Here is a 16,039-nt window from a genome sequence, read left to right as displayed (position 1 = left end):
TCGGGGTACTATTAGTGGGTGAGTCTCAGTATACAGAGCCTAGGGTGGTTACTTTCTCTCACAGCCTCGCTCATTACCACCACCCACCCACCCACCACCACAAACCCACCAACCCACCCACCTGCGGCTATACCAGTTACCTGTGTTGTTGTTGTTATTATTATTATTATTATTATCATTATTATTATTATCATTCAAGATATCTTACTCAAGGGTTCAAAATCGTACTAAAAGGGGCTTAATATAGTACTCAGAAGACTCGAGGAACTGTACTCAAGGTGGGTTAATATCGTACTCAAGGGAGGCTTAACACAAGAGCGATATTCATAGGAAAAAAAATAGTTGACTCAGGCTGGAAAGTGAAGAAAATGAGGAGACAGAAAACTGGAAGAGAAAACGGAAGGAGAGAGAGAGAGAGAGTGAGACAATGAGAGAGAAACAAGAGAGACATGAGAGAAAGGGTGAGAAGGAAAAGGGGGAAGAAAACGGAGTGGCCATGAGAAAGGAGAAGAGGAGGACTGATTGAAGAAGAGAAGAGGGAGAGAAGGAAGAGAAAAGAAAAGAAGGAAGAGAAAGAGAAGAGGGAAGAGGAGGAATGGCCCACCCTTCAACTTTTGTTCCAGACTCCCCCCGCCCCTGGTCCAACTCTTCCCGCCCCTGGTCCAACTCTTCCCGCCCCTGGTCCAACTCCTCCCGCCCCTGGTCCAACTCCTTCCTGTCCCTGGTTCAACTCTTCCCGCCCCTGGTCCAACTCTTCCCGTCCCTGGTCCAACTCTCTTCCTGTCCCTGGTCCAACTCTTCCCGCTCCTGGTCCAACTCCTTCTCCCGTCCCTAGTCCAACTCTTCCCGCCACTGTTCCAACTTCCTGCCCCTGGTCCAACTCCTTTCCTGCCCTTGGACCAACTCTCCTGCCCCTGGTCCAACTCTTTCTCCCGCCCCTGGTCCAACTCCTCCCGCCGCTGGTCCAGGTAGACGAGACGATAATACGGACCTCCCGCGCGCCACATTCCCCCCCAAAAGTTTTAATCAGTTATTCAGATCGTAAACTTTTTTAAGGATACTCTCTCTCCTACATCAGAGTTACGACCACTTAAGAAATAATAAAAAAAAACACGACCTCAAATACACGACCTCAAAAACATGACTTCAAATACACGACCTCAGAAAAACACAATCTCAGAAACATGACTTCAAATACGCATCAGAAAAACACGACCTCAAAAAAACACGACCTCAGAAAAAACAAGATCTCAGAAAAACACGACCTCAAATAAACACGAGCTTAGAAAAACACGACCTCAAATACACCTCAGAAGAAACAAGAGCTCAGAAAAACACATCAAATACACAGCCTCAAAAACAACTCAAATACACGACCTCAAAAAACACGACTTCAGAAAAACAAGACCTCAAAAAACACGATCTCAGAAAAACACGACCTAAAAAAATCAGAAAAACACGACCTAAAAAAAAACACCAGAAAAACAGCGGACTAAAAAAAAAATAAAACGACCTAAAGGAAACAAAAAAAAATTAAAACACACACACACACACACACACACACACACACGACCCCCTCCCTCCTCGACTTACCATATATGTCAACATCAATAAGAAAAATTATTCGATAACTGTCAGCTTGTGTGTGTGTGTGTGTGTGTATATTTGTTTATTATATCTGTGTGTGTATGTTCCTCTACGTGTTTGTTTACATATATCTAAACACACAAACAAAAACAAACAACAACACATCTTTAAACAAAAAAAATCGCTTATCGTAACAAATTAACACAAGTCACATACACCTGTTTTTTGTCTGAGCTTTTGTTAAGAGTGAAAGTTTGAGCAAGGAAAGGAAGAGAAAGTTATAGAGAGCTTTCACGTGTCAGGGGTGAAAGTTTTCCTAAGTCTTCAACAATGGAAAATACTGAAGGTGTTTTTGTTAATGTATGAAAGAAAGTTTATAAGGTGTGTGTGTGTGTGAGTGTGTGTGTGTGAGTGTGTGTGTGTTTGTGTGTGAGTGTGTGAGTGTGTGTGTGAGTGTGTGTGTGAGTGTGTGTGTCTGTGTGTGTGTCTGTGTGTAGAGCGAGAGGTAGAGGGAGGAGGCATGAAAGAAGAGGAGGGTTGGGTGCTTGGGGTGGGGGGAGGGGGGCGAAAAAGGAGGTGGGGAGAATACGGATATATTAATTATGGAGATTGATACAGGGGAGTAGAGGAGGGGAAGTAAGAGGGGAATAAAGAAGGGAGGAGGAGTAGGAGAGAAGAGGGATAGGGAGTATAGGAGAGAGAAGGGGGATAATTAAGGGGGAGGGGGATGTCAGAACGGAGCAGCGGCAACACTATGTATACAAATGTGTTACGTAAAAAGGTGGTGAAATGAACACACTCTCTCTCTCTCCCACACACGTCATAAATCATCCGCCTGTTGCCTAAATTACACAGCAAGATAAAGGAGAACTTGCACGACCTCATCACAACACACACACACACACACACACACACACACACACACACATCATCACACACACACACACACACACACACACACACACACACACACACACACACACACACACACATCATCACACACCCTCTTCGTCAATCAATAACTGGGTCTTCAGGTCTTATTTACAAGCCTGTCTCTATACACTCACCTGCCGGGGAGGGGGGGGGGGGGTAAAGGAGGGGGGGTAGGGGAGGAGGGAGGGGCAGGTAGGGGGAGGAGGAGGGAGGGCAAGAGGTAGGGGGAGGAGGAGGGGCAAGAGGTGGAGGGAGGGAAGAGGTAGGAGGAGGGGAGGCAAGAGGTAGGGGAGGTAACGATTTAATGGTATGGCCAATTATTTAGTGGAGAGAGAGAGTAATATTGCCTACCTCCTCCTCTCCTCCTCTCTCCCACTATCATCCCCCCTTACTTGCTCCTCCTTTCTCACCACTATCACCACCCTCATCATCACAACAACTACCAAGACCACCACCACATCACAACAACTACTATCACCACATCACAACAACAACCACCACCACCACAACCACCACTACTACCACTACCACCACCACCACCACCACCACCACCACCACCCTCGTCGTCCTCCTGAGCATCAGCAGCATAACACGTCTCATCTTAATAGGAAAGTGTTTGTCACCCTCACTACCACCCACCATCTCATCTCTCTCTCACAGACACACACACACACACACACACACACACACACACACACACACACACACACACACACACACACACACACACACACACACACACACACTACCACATTCTATTATCCGGAAAGTTTAATTATGCATGAGACTATCACCTGAGGCAGCACAATTGATAAACTCCCCCACGCCCGGCTACACGCCTTTCATGCATACACGCCCACACACGCCCTCATGCATAACATCCTTCAACATACACACCACAAGCGCCCACCTCATGTATAAACACTTTCATTCATGCACGCGCTCACATGAACAGATATGTATACACGCTCACTAGCCTCATGTTTACACGCCCACACGGCTCATGTATACACGGCCACACGGCTCATGTATACACGCCCACTCGGCTCATGCGTATACACGCCCACTCGGCTCATGTATACACGCCCACACGCCTCATGCATACACCCTCAAACGCCCACGCTGAGATAATTTCCCAGAGTACAATAATTCCATGTATTTCCCACTCACAACCCCTCCACAGTGTCAATTAGCGGAGTACGATAACTTTAACCACAGCCGCAGCTAATAGATGCCCGGGTACGATAATCAACCACAGCAGCAGCTAATAGATTCTTCAACCAGCAGCAGCCCTGGGTACGTCTTACGATTCAACCACAGCAGCAGCTAATAGATGCCCGGGTACGATAACTTCAACCACAGCAGCAGCTAATAGATGCGGGTGATAATTCAACCACAGCCGCAGCTAACAGATGCCCGGGTACGATAATAACCACAGCCGCAGCACAGCAGCAGCTAATAGATGCCCGTACGATAACTTCAACCACAGCAGCAGTTTAGATGCCCGGGTACGATAACTTTAACCAGCAGCAGCTAATAGATGCCCGGGTACGATAACTTCAACCACAGCAGCAGCTAATAGATGCCCGGGTACGATAACTTTAACCACAGCAGCAGCTAATAGATGCCCGGGTACGATAACTTCAACCACAGCAGCAGCTAATAGATGCCCGGGCAGATAACTTTAACCACAGCCGCAGCTAATAGATGCCCGGGTACGATAACTTTAACCACAGCAGCAGCTAATAGATGCCCGGGTACGATAACTTTAACCACAGCCGCAGCTAACAGATGCCCGGGCACGATAACTTTAACCACAGCCGCAGCTAATAGATGCCCGTACGATAACTCAACCACAGCAGCAGCTAATAGATGCCCGGGTACGATAACTTTAACCACAGCCGCAGCTAATAGATGCCCGGGTACATAACTTTAACCCAGCACGCAGCTAATAGATGCCGTACGATAACTTCAACCACAGCAGCAGCTAATAGATGCCCGGGTACGATATCTTAACCACAGCAGCAGCTAATAGATGCCCGGGTACGATAACTTTAACCACAGCAGCAGCTAATCGATGCCCGGGTACGATAACTTTAACCACAGCAGCAGCTAATAGATGCCCGGGTACGATAACTTTAACCACAGCAGCAGCTAACAGATGCCCGGTTACGATAACTTTAACCACAGCAGCAGCTAATAGATGCCCGGGTACGATAACTTCAACCACAGCAGCAGCTAATAGATGCCCGGGTACGATAACTCAGGAAGTAGTTAAGTGGGTGGGTGGGGTTAATGTCCACATCGACATATTCGATATCTGGCTATTGCTCACAGTACGATAACTCTCTCTCTCTCTCTCTCTCTCTCTCTCTCACGACGATCCCCTAACAAAAAGCTATCTCACTTTACGATAATTTAAAACTTGTATTTTTCCCCACCATTCCCACGTACGATAACTTCACAGGATAGTATCCTTTGGCGGGCGTACGATAACTCTTGGCATCACTACCTCGTTGCCTGGGGTAGGATAATTCTTCTCCTGGGGGGTGATGGGATGAGGAGGAGGAAGAGGAGGAGGAGGGTGGGTAGAGAGGACGAGGAGGAGTAAGAAGAAGAGGAGGAGATGGATAGGACGAGGGGTAAGAGGAGTAATAGGAGGAGGAGGAGGAAGACTTACAAAGGCGACCACAACTCACAATCTAGTCCCTGGTGCAGGCCCTCAAAGCTTACACCTCACCTCTATCTGCCAGACCCATTCACCGCGTCTCACCACCGCCTGGATTACTTGTGTGTGTGTGTGTGTGTGTGTGTGTGTGTGTGTGTGTGTCTGTATGTGTGTGTCTGCGTGTGTGTGTGTGTGTGTGTGTGTGTGTCTGGTGTGTGTGTGTGTGTGTGTGATGAAATAGGGAGATATATGAATGGGGAAGAGGGAATGGGGTTGGGGTGGGGTGAAGGAGGAATGGGGAAGGTAGGGATAGAGTGGAGGAGAAATGGGGAGGTGGGACGGGATAGTGGTGGGGAGGAGAAGGAATGGGGAGGTAAGCTATGATGGGGAAGAGTCTGGAATAGGAAGGAGTAGGCAGGAGGAGGAGGAGGAGAGAAGGCCTTTGAGGGCAGCTAGGGCGTCCTTTGTTAACTCCCTGAAGAAGATATACATACACATTAAGTCCCCAAGTCCCTTCCCTTTATTAACTGTGGCTGGAACAGAAGGAGAGAGAGAGAGAGAGAGAGAGAGAGAGAGAGAGAGAGAGAGAGAGAGAGAGAGAGGACTCTTTGATGGGATCCAGGCATCTGACCTCTCTCTTCACCCCCTTCCTCTTCTCTCCAACAGCGTGCATATTCTTCCCCCCTCCCCCTGCGCCTCCGCTTCTTCTACACCCCCCTCACCCTCCCCCCAAGACTCCCCTTCTACAACGCCCAATTCCCCACGCCTCCCATTCACACCCTCCCCCCTTCCCAGCCTCCCCTTCACACCCCTTCCCCACGCCTCCCTACACCCCCTTCCCACGCCTCCCCTTCTCTACACCCCCCTTCCCCCACGCCTCCCCTTCTACACCCCTTCCCCAGCCTCCCCCTTCACACCCCCTTCCCACGCCTCCCCTTCTACACCCCCTTCCCACGCCTCCCCTTCCCCAGCCTCCCTTCTACACCCCCCCTTCCCCAGCCTCCCCTTTCATACACCCCTTCCCACGCCTCCCTCTTCACACCCCCTTCCCACGCCTCCCCTTCCTGCCTCCCCTTCTACACCCCTTCCCCGCGCCTCCCTTTCACATCCCTTCCCACGCCTCCCCTACACCCAATTTCACGCCTCCTCTTCTACACCCCCTTCCCCACGCCTCCTTCTTCTACACCCCTTCCCACGCCTTCACACCCCCTTCCCGCGCCTCCCCACACCTCTTTTCCCCACGCCTCCTTCTACACCCTTCCCACGCCTCCTCTATTAACTCCACTCCCACGCCTCCTCTTTCTACACCTTCCCACGCCTCCCTCCCCCATCACCAAGAACTGTAGAGGATAATGCTTATTAATATGTAGATTATATTACCGGTGTATGCAAATGAGACTCATGACAACACAAGATATATTACCGTACGTGATGGTTAGGTTAGGTTAGGTTAGGTTAGGTTAGGTTGGGTTGGGTTGGGTTGGGTTGGGTTGGGAATCTCATTTTCTTGTCAGGATGAAATCGACAATCTGTGATCTCGTCTCGCGTACGGGAATCGTTTCCTTTGTCTTATCCACCTGATTACGATAACTTAACCTCTCGAGTACGATAACTTAACCTCTCGAGTACGATAACTTAACCTCTCGAGTACGATAACTTAACCTCTTGAGTTCGATGATTTAAAACTTGTACTCAAAACTTATTACCGTATTCAAGGGGTTAAATTTCGTACTCATAAATTATCATCGTACTCAGAAACTACCATCGTACTCAAGGGGTTAAATCACATTACTCAGAAATTGTCATCGTACTCAAAAAGGTAAAAAATCTCGTACTCAAAACTCGTCATCGTACTCCAGGGTGTTAAGTGTGAGTCCGTCCGCCATGAAATAGCAATAACAGCATTTAGTCGGTACAGCAGCAGCCCGGGGCGTCAGTACAGTAGGCAGAGGAACAAGGAAACTTCAGAGCAATTAAAATGGTCAAGGTAGAAGACCAGGACAAAGGAGAGGAGGGAAGAGCAATTAAAATGAGAGGAGGAGGAAGAGAGGATAAGGAGAGGAAGATAAGAGGGGAGGAAACGAGGAGGAGGATAAGGAGACGAGGAGAAGGAGGAAGAGAATGAGGAGGAAGAGGAGAGGGGTAAGAAGAGGATGAGGAAGAGTAGGACGAGAAAGAGGATGAAGAGGAGGAGGAGGAGGAGTAAAAGGAGGAAGAGGAGGAGAATGAGGAGGAGGAAGAAGAAGGGGAGGTAAGATGCGTCAATTATAAATCTTTACACTCTCTCTCTCTCTCTCTCTCTCTCTCTCTCTCTCTCTCTCTCTCTCTCTCCGCTGCATAAACTTTAGACACAAAGACTCAACCCAATATGGCTTCCGCATCGACCAGAGACTCTACACACAGACAGACAACCATGAGTGGTGAGAGACAGATAGACAGGGACAAATACAGACGGACAAAGACACACAGACAGACAAGGAGATAAATATAGACAGATATAGACAAATGCAGACAGACAGACAGACAGACAGCCAGACAGACAGACAGACAGACAGACAGACACCTCCATTTCTTAAAAGCTTTGCACTGTAAGATAAAAAAATAAACACACTAACCTCGACTTTCCCTTCGAACACCCGATAAATTTGGCTAACTTTCTGTGTGTGTGTGTGTGTGTGTGTGTGTGTGTGTGTGTGTGTGTGTGTGTGTGTGTGTGAGGGAGAGAGAGATAACCCACACGATTTTATTTACTTTCCAAAAGGCAGATTCACAGCCATCATAGAAAACGTAAACGAATAAAGAAAACTGGGAGGGGGTGACTAAGGTGATTTATGGCAACTTGGCGATGGCACAGTTTCAACAAGATTTCCAAAGTTAAAATTTCCTCCAAAGCTAAAATTTCCTTAGTTAAAAATTTCCTAAGTTAAAATTTCCGAAGTTAAAATTTCCTCCAAAGCTAAAATTTCCTTAGTTAAAAATTTCCTCCAAAGCTAAAATTTCCTTAGTTAAAATTTCCGAAGTTAAAATTTTCTCCTAAGTTAAAATTTCGTCCTAAGTTGATACGTAGGAACATAACTAATTGGTCGACATAAATTACGGTAAAATGGTGGATTCCCCAAGGCTCGTAAGTTTTTAATTGTTTCCACTAACGGGTTCAATTTCGCTACGACACGATGACAAATTCTCAAAGGTTTCGTAAGATAAAGTTTACCCCATAATTGAAGAAGCGGGAACTCTCTCTCTCTCTCTCTCTCTCTCTCTCTTTATATAGCTGCGAGGAAAAGAGAGGTGAGGAGGGGAAAGGAAGGAGGAGAAAAGGAATGGGAGGCTAGAGGAGAGGGGAGGGGAGAGAGGGGGGAATGGGGAAAGGTGAGGAGGAAGAGGGGAGAGGAATAAATGGGAAGATGGGGAAGAGAGGAAGACGGAAGGAGGGAGAGAGAAGGGGGAAGAGAGTAAGGGAAGAAGGGCGAAGATAGAAAGGGGGAAGAGGGGGAGAGAGAGAGAGAGAGGGAGGAAGAAGAAGGACGAGAGAAGAAGGAAGATCGATGGAGAGAGAAGATAGAAGAGGAAGAAGAGAAGTGGGATCATTTTGGTGTTTCATTTCTGTGTGTGTGTGTGTGTGTGTGTGTGTGTGTGTGTGTATTATTGGGTTAAGTTAGGTACGTCAAATTAGGTAAGGTTAATTAGGTTAAGCCAGATTAATTAAAGTTAGGTTAGGTTAAATGAAGTCAGGCTAAATCAGGTCATTATTATTTTTTGTTATTATTTACTATTATTGTTATTGTTATTATTATTATTATTATTATTATTATCATAAGAAATTCGTAAACAAAATCTATTAACGTTTTACCATAATAAAAGTTTGGTATCGTCCTGTTTGCTTACGTTTATTTATTTACTTGTTTGTTTGTTGTTTACAGTAGCAGCCCTTTAGCGGGAGTTTGGATGGTGTATTATTCAAGGTTCAGATTTATCCAACACAGCGCTAGGAAAGGTCAAAAGTCGTCCGAGGTCAAAGGTCATTTAGTAACGGTGGTTTGAGAGAGAGAGAGAGAGAGAGAGAGAGAGAGATGTAATGAGCATATTTATATATACTGTATGTGAGTGTATATGGACGTGCATGACACACTTAAAACACACACACACACAGACACACACACACACACACACACACACACACAGAGTCATGTCAAGCCACAATAGCAGCGAGATAAATACACGTTTTGTTGACACTCCAAAAATACACACACGGAGAGTCTCAATTAAAAGATTGGTGTAAATGAGTGCCTTCCTCCCATGAACCCTCGAACCCGACACCTGAATCCGAACCCTGAATACCGAATCCGAACCCTGAATACCGAATCCGAACCCAAAGCCGTATTTTTAAGTAATTAAATCACATGTACCTTGTTTTAGGGGATAATCAGGGTTTTTTTTTACTAGGTATAATTTAAAACTTTGTAATGGACGATTATTACAAAGAACTTCCTGATTACTACTACTACCTGTACTACTATTATTACTATTATTATTACTACGTCTATCAAATACTACTACTACCAATTTACTACTACTACTACTACTACTATTACTACTACCAATATTATTATTATTATTATTATTATTATTACTACGAATAATAATAACAATAACAATTATAATAAAAAAATAATAAATAATAATAATAATAACCTGACTACCATTCACCCAAGTTCACCCAGCAGCCAACTCAGCCGATACGTGACAGGTAATTACAAAGTTTTTCAAGATAGCCCAAACACGAACGCTAAAAAAAACCATCAAGAAAAAAATAAAAAAAACTTTACCCCGTCAGACACAGAAATGAAAAAATGATTCGTGATTCGGGCGTTTTATTTTCCCCCAGAATCAGAATTAGAATCATGACTTTTTATGTTTGTTTTTGACCTGAATCGAAACGTTGTCTTGATTAAGAATTACGTTAATATTTATCAGAATCAGAATCGTGGCTCTGACAATACTTTAAATCTCAAACTATATTATTTCACATTCATATATATTTCAATTTATAATATATATAGATCATCTCACAGTTCATAATTACAACAATTTATATAATAGAAAACGGAGTGGAAAAACATTTTGGAGGTGTAACTATACTAAAATAACCCCCGCCCCCCAGTCTCGTTAACTAGTGGTGGTGGTGGTGTGTGGCCCTCTCCCTGTGTAGTGCTGACGAAGAGGTCCTTTGATAATGTCACGCTTCGGATGTTGGCTGCCGTGTTGGTGTTTTTTTTGTGTGTGTGTGTGTTTTTTTTTAATACACTTTATGCTCAGTGAGGACAAATTTTTAGAGTGAAATTGGAAAGTTTATTTTCCTTTTTTTTAAGCTGGTTATTTTTTTATGTTGAATGGTTGAAAATAATAACATACTCTGAGAATGTGCTCTCATATAGATATTTATAATGGAATAACACACACACACACACACACACAGACACACACACAGACACACACACACACACACACACACACACACACACCCTCAGCAGAGTTGGCTCAGAACAAAAGCAGACACATTTTCATACAAAAACACTTTATGGCTTTGACGCACAGATACAACATAATCCTCTCTCTCTCTTTCTCTCTCTCTCTCTCTCTCTCTCTCTCTCTCTCTCTCTCTCTCTCTCTCTCTCTCTCCATCAACCTCACCCCTCCTCCCCTCCCTTCCCTCACCTCCCCACACCCCGTCCTTCCTCCCCTCCCACAACCTCCTCACTGCCTCCCCTCTCCCCAACAGCGGGTGTATGAAGAGATTTATGGTACAATCACTCTTTTTAAGATTTCCAGCCAGGATTTATGCCTCTCAGGATTACTGCCTCTCGTGTGTGTGTGTGTGTGTGTGTGTGTGTGTGTGTGTGTGGAAGAGAATAGCCTCTAGGAATAGAAAATCACCAACAAATACACATACCCTCTAACGTCAACACACACACACACACACACACACACACACACACACACACACACACACACACACACACACACCTTCACAGTCGTTAGCCAAAAGAAAATATCATTAACGACCTCAAGGTGAGACATGGAGGTAATTAACACGGACGTCATCACCTTTACCCTGCTGGACCAGTGTGTTACTAAATACTTCTCCTTAATCTACCGTTCCTGGGAGTGGGAGGTGGGGAGGAGGGAGAGGGGAGAGAGGGGAGGAGAGGGGGCAGTGGAAGAGAAGAGAGGAATTTTAGGAAGAGTTTGCAAAGGACAAAATTAAATTATGATATCATACATAGAAGAATACAATACATATCCTTCACACACACACACACACACACACACACACACACACACACACACACACACGGGAAACCTTAAAACATAAACACAATTTTTGAAGAGATAAACTTGACTCAAGAGGTCAGAGGTGACACTCCACTCCACTACACTACACTACATTACACTACACTACACTACACTACGGTACACTACACTCCACTCCACTACACTACACTACAGCACACTACATTACACTACACTCCACTACACTACACTACACTACCAGGGCTTCACTTTTAACTCTGAAGTATTTACCCACCAGACCCAAGAAATATAGACCCCAAATCCTTATTTAGGTTATATCTTAATCTAATCTAACCTAGCCTAACCTAACCTAACCTAACCTAGCCTAACCTAACCTAACCTAACCTAACCTAGCCTAACCTAACCTAACCTAACCTAACAATTACGACTTGTGTCTTTAAATTTGAGACGTCCTTTGAACGGGCCAAATCGTATCGACTGGGTTAGGCTAAGTTAAGTTAGGTTAGGTTAGGTTAGGTTAGGTTAGACTCTTACAGTTACAATTCGAGACAAGGTTCAGACGCTCACAATGCAAGGTTGGTCTTAGCTGCCTCCACTTACAAGTCAAGAATAAAACTCCATAATGGACCACCACTCACAACAACAACTCACCACCACCCACTCACAGCCCCCACTCACTACCACCACTCACTATCACCACCACTCAAAACCACCACTCACCACCACTCACTACCACCACTCAAAACCACCACTCAAAACCACCACTCACTACCACCACTCAAAACCACCACTCACAACCACCACTCACCACCACTCACTCAAAACCACCACTCACAACCACCACTCACAACCACCACTCACCACCACTCCTACCCCCACTCCTACCCACTCCACCTCCTCCCTTTACCACTCCTCACTACACCACCACTCACAACCACCACTCAAAACCACCACACACAACCCCCTCCTCAAAACCACCCTCCCCATACCTCACTACCACTCCCAGCCACACTCCTCCCTACCACCACTCCTCCCCAACAGGGCAGCAGCGTAGTCACACACCCGTCAACTAAAATTTGTTCTCTATTGTAGCAAGAAACAAGTATAGTTACGCTGTGGAGAGATTCTTAGCTTATCGAACAACGAATTTCTTCCCTCATGTATTAAAAACCATTTGGATAAGGGAGATTCTGGACGCAATTTTATAGATGCTGGATCCTTAGGGCGCCAGACGATGCATTTCTTCCCTTAGGTATATAGTAACCTCCTCTAGATATCGTATACGGGAGATTCTTGAAGTGCGTTATCCCTTCACTAGTGCGTTACCCCTTCACTAGTGCGTTACCCCTTCACTAGTGCGTTGCCCCTTCACTAGCGCGTTTACAGGGGCTCGTCATATAAACATTCCACAAATCATTACATTGAGATATTTGTTTTCATATTGTTTTATTTTGATTCCATAGTTTGTTTACCTATTGTGAGTTTTCCTTCTGTCGAATGTAAACAAACATGGCGCTTTTTCATCCGTCCAGCCAACTACCTATTCAATCGTTCGTCTCTCTACCTAACCATCCAGTCATTTATTCATTTATCCATTCATCTATCCTGCTACCTACCCATCCATCTATCCATCCATCCGTCCAACCATCCATCCATCTATCCGTCCAGGCAGTCTGTTAACTAGACATCGTTGTCAGTGAGCCAGCAATGAAAATGTTAACAGAGAGGTCATCAGGCAAATTGGTCAGAGAGAGAGAGAGAGAGCAAACACATCCACACAAGCTCAGAACACCCACACATACACCCACATTCCTCCCCCATCCACATAATCCAAACACCCACCCATCCAAACACACACACACAACCCACATTGTTTACCTCTCATTTACACAGGGCTTTGATCACCTGAGGGCTCCAGTGACGACAACACCTGGCGAAAGAGAGGCCCTTTTTTACCTTAATTGTTAATTATATTGTGACACCTGAACCTCTTGTCTCGTTTCAACATATGTGGCCTCGTTTTAACACCTGTGTGGCCTCGATTTAACATCTGTGTAGCTTCTTTTTAACACCTGTGTGGCTTCGTTTTAACACCTGTGTGGCCTCGTATTGACACCTGTGTGCCGATATCCTCTCAATCAACAAGCATGCTCCTGACACCTGTGCCTCTCGCCTCCCCTATTAAAACAGTTGCTGACACTTGTGTATCTGTAACAGGTGCTGACATCTACCTCTCAATCTCCAACACCTAATGACATTTTACTGCTGACATCTTCTACCCCGGATTCTGACACCTTTCCTCCTCCTCCTATGCACCTCCTGACAGCCACACACAGACATAACTTCCCAGCAGCTGACACTAACTGCCATTTACCCTGACGTATCTCCTGACATCTAAATCCTCTTACACACAGTTCCTGACATCTATACTTCTCCCACAAACACAGCTCCTGACACTTACACCCTCCAACACACAGCTCCTGACACTTACACCCTCCAACGCACAGCTCCTGACACTTACACCCTCCAACACACAGCTCCTGACACTTACACCCTCCAACGCACAGCTCCTGACACTTCCACACCCCTCCCTCCTGGGCTGACAGTCGCTGATACTAACCCTCCCGGTGGATACTGACGCCTCCCCCTCCTTCTGCCTTCCCCCCATCGGCGTCAGGGCGCGATGGAGGTCTCAGTGGATGGGGGAGAGAGAGAGAGAGAGAGAGAGAGAGAGAACATAAATCACAGAAATGATTTAAAGTTTCCTGGCGTAAACAACACAAGAGTAAATATTAAAGCACTAAAACAAAAACAAACACGGGTGATGATTTTCATTTTTTAACGGAGGATTATATACGACATGTTTGAGTACCACCTGGGGAAAAAATACACACATACTATAGTGTTTTAAAAGTGATGTTGACTCAAGGTAGATTCTTAACTGTATGATGATGATGATGATGATGATGATGATGATGATGATGGTGATGATGATGAATAGGACGAAAACAAGGAAGATAAGGACGATGACGATGCAGGTAGTGAAGGAGTTAAGAGGGGGTTCAGGAATGTATGTATGTATGTATGTATGTATGTATGTATGTATGCATGTATGTACTATATGATTGAGGTAGTGAGTGACAACCTCTCACACTCTTGACTCCCTCCTTCCTGCTCCTCCCCCTCTCTCTCTTTCTTTCCCTCACTCCTTCTATCCTTTGCCTACCTACCTCCCTTCTATCCTCCCTCCCTACCCCCCTCCCTTCCGTGCTACAGTGAAGGTGCAGTCTTGTCACCTTAAACATATTGTGACTAGAGATGCTCTGTGTGTGTGTGTGTGTGATCCAGTGAGCTGTTACTACCAGCTGGCAAGTTGTGGGGGTCGACTAATACCTTGGCTAGAGAACTGGATAGGTACACTTTAAAGGGATGAGCCGTTTGCAGCTGTGGCCGGGCCGGTGCTGGTATGAGGGAGGGAGGAGGGGAGGGGGCCAGGGAGGGAAGAGTCGCCTGAGCCTCCCCCATTGTTACATACCGACATAACAGATAGGGACGTATGGTAGAGTAAAAATATAATTGGATGTAGACAATAACAATATCAATTACTACCACCACACCACTATAGCTACCACCACCGCGCCACCACCATCATCATCACCACCAACACCATAACTACCATCATCAACCACCACCACCCACACCACCACCCTCACCACCACCACCACCACCACCACTCTCCAGTTTCTATTTTTCTCAACAATATTTTTCCTCCAGGTGCATTCACCCTTCCTTTCAAATCTACTTCCCTCTTCCTAGTTCTATTCACCCTCAGCCCCCTTTTCCATCCCGCTTGCTTTTCATTATTTTTTTTCCATTTCAGTGGGTTTTTTTTTTGTGTCCAATCATTGTCCAGTCACCAACCAGCACCTTTGAACTAAAAATGGGATACCGTAGAGAACACCTGTCGTGATTGGTGTCCCTGTGTTAACTAAGGCTTCCTTGGGGATACCTCAATGGACTGCTCTCACACAACAATCTACTACACACACACACACACACACACACTCCAAAAAAGTATCTATACGGAGGGATCGGGTGAATTTCAAAATGAACGCTGTGACTCCTGTTGTCACGGTAGGGTTGTCATAATCCTTCGTCCCTTGTGTCATATTCATCTAACGCAAAATCGTAAAGATAGTTTTTGGGCAATTCTATATTTTGGGTATTCAAGCGGCTTCGAAAAAAAGAGACTGGGTGAACAGGCCTGAGGTTGAGGGGGGTGTATTATTATATAAACAGCTATGAATGTAAACTTACTCGACCTAATATTATACGCAACCAAAACAAACTAGAAAGAACTTGATTATAACTTCAACACAAAGTCAATTCAATGCATCGTATGTATGTAAAAACGAAGAGAAAACCAAACTCATCACGAACAGACATAAAGATAGACGGAGAGAACCAGAGTTATTCCCACTTCCCCAAAACTTTTAGATGAAGGGAAAAAAGAAATTGATCCTTCAAATCAGTATTACA

The 16,039-nt window shown here is 45.3% G+C and overlaps 1 protein-coding gene across 1 annotated transcript in view; it reads right to left on the bottom strand.

Annotated features, from left to right (window-relative positions):
* The window catches only part of LOC121863603 (serine-rich adhesin for platelets-like), a 189,137-nt gene that overhangs the window by 120,503 nt on the left and 52,595 nt on the right, over nt 1–16,039 (bottom strand). The gene's annotated exons all lie outside the window — the stretch shown is intronic.

The sequence above is a fragment of the Homarus americanus genome, unplaced genomic scaffold, assembly GCF_018991925.1.
Source record: "Homarus americanus isolate GMGI-L3 unplaced genomic scaffold, GMGI_Hamer_2.0 scaffold40248, whole genome shotgun sequence".
Classification (NCBI taxonomy): domain Eukaryota; kingdom Metazoa; phylum Arthropoda; class Malacostraca; order Decapoda; family Nephropidae; genus Homarus; species Homarus americanus.
This window is presented reverse-complemented; position numbering and strand designations above follow the sequence as displayed.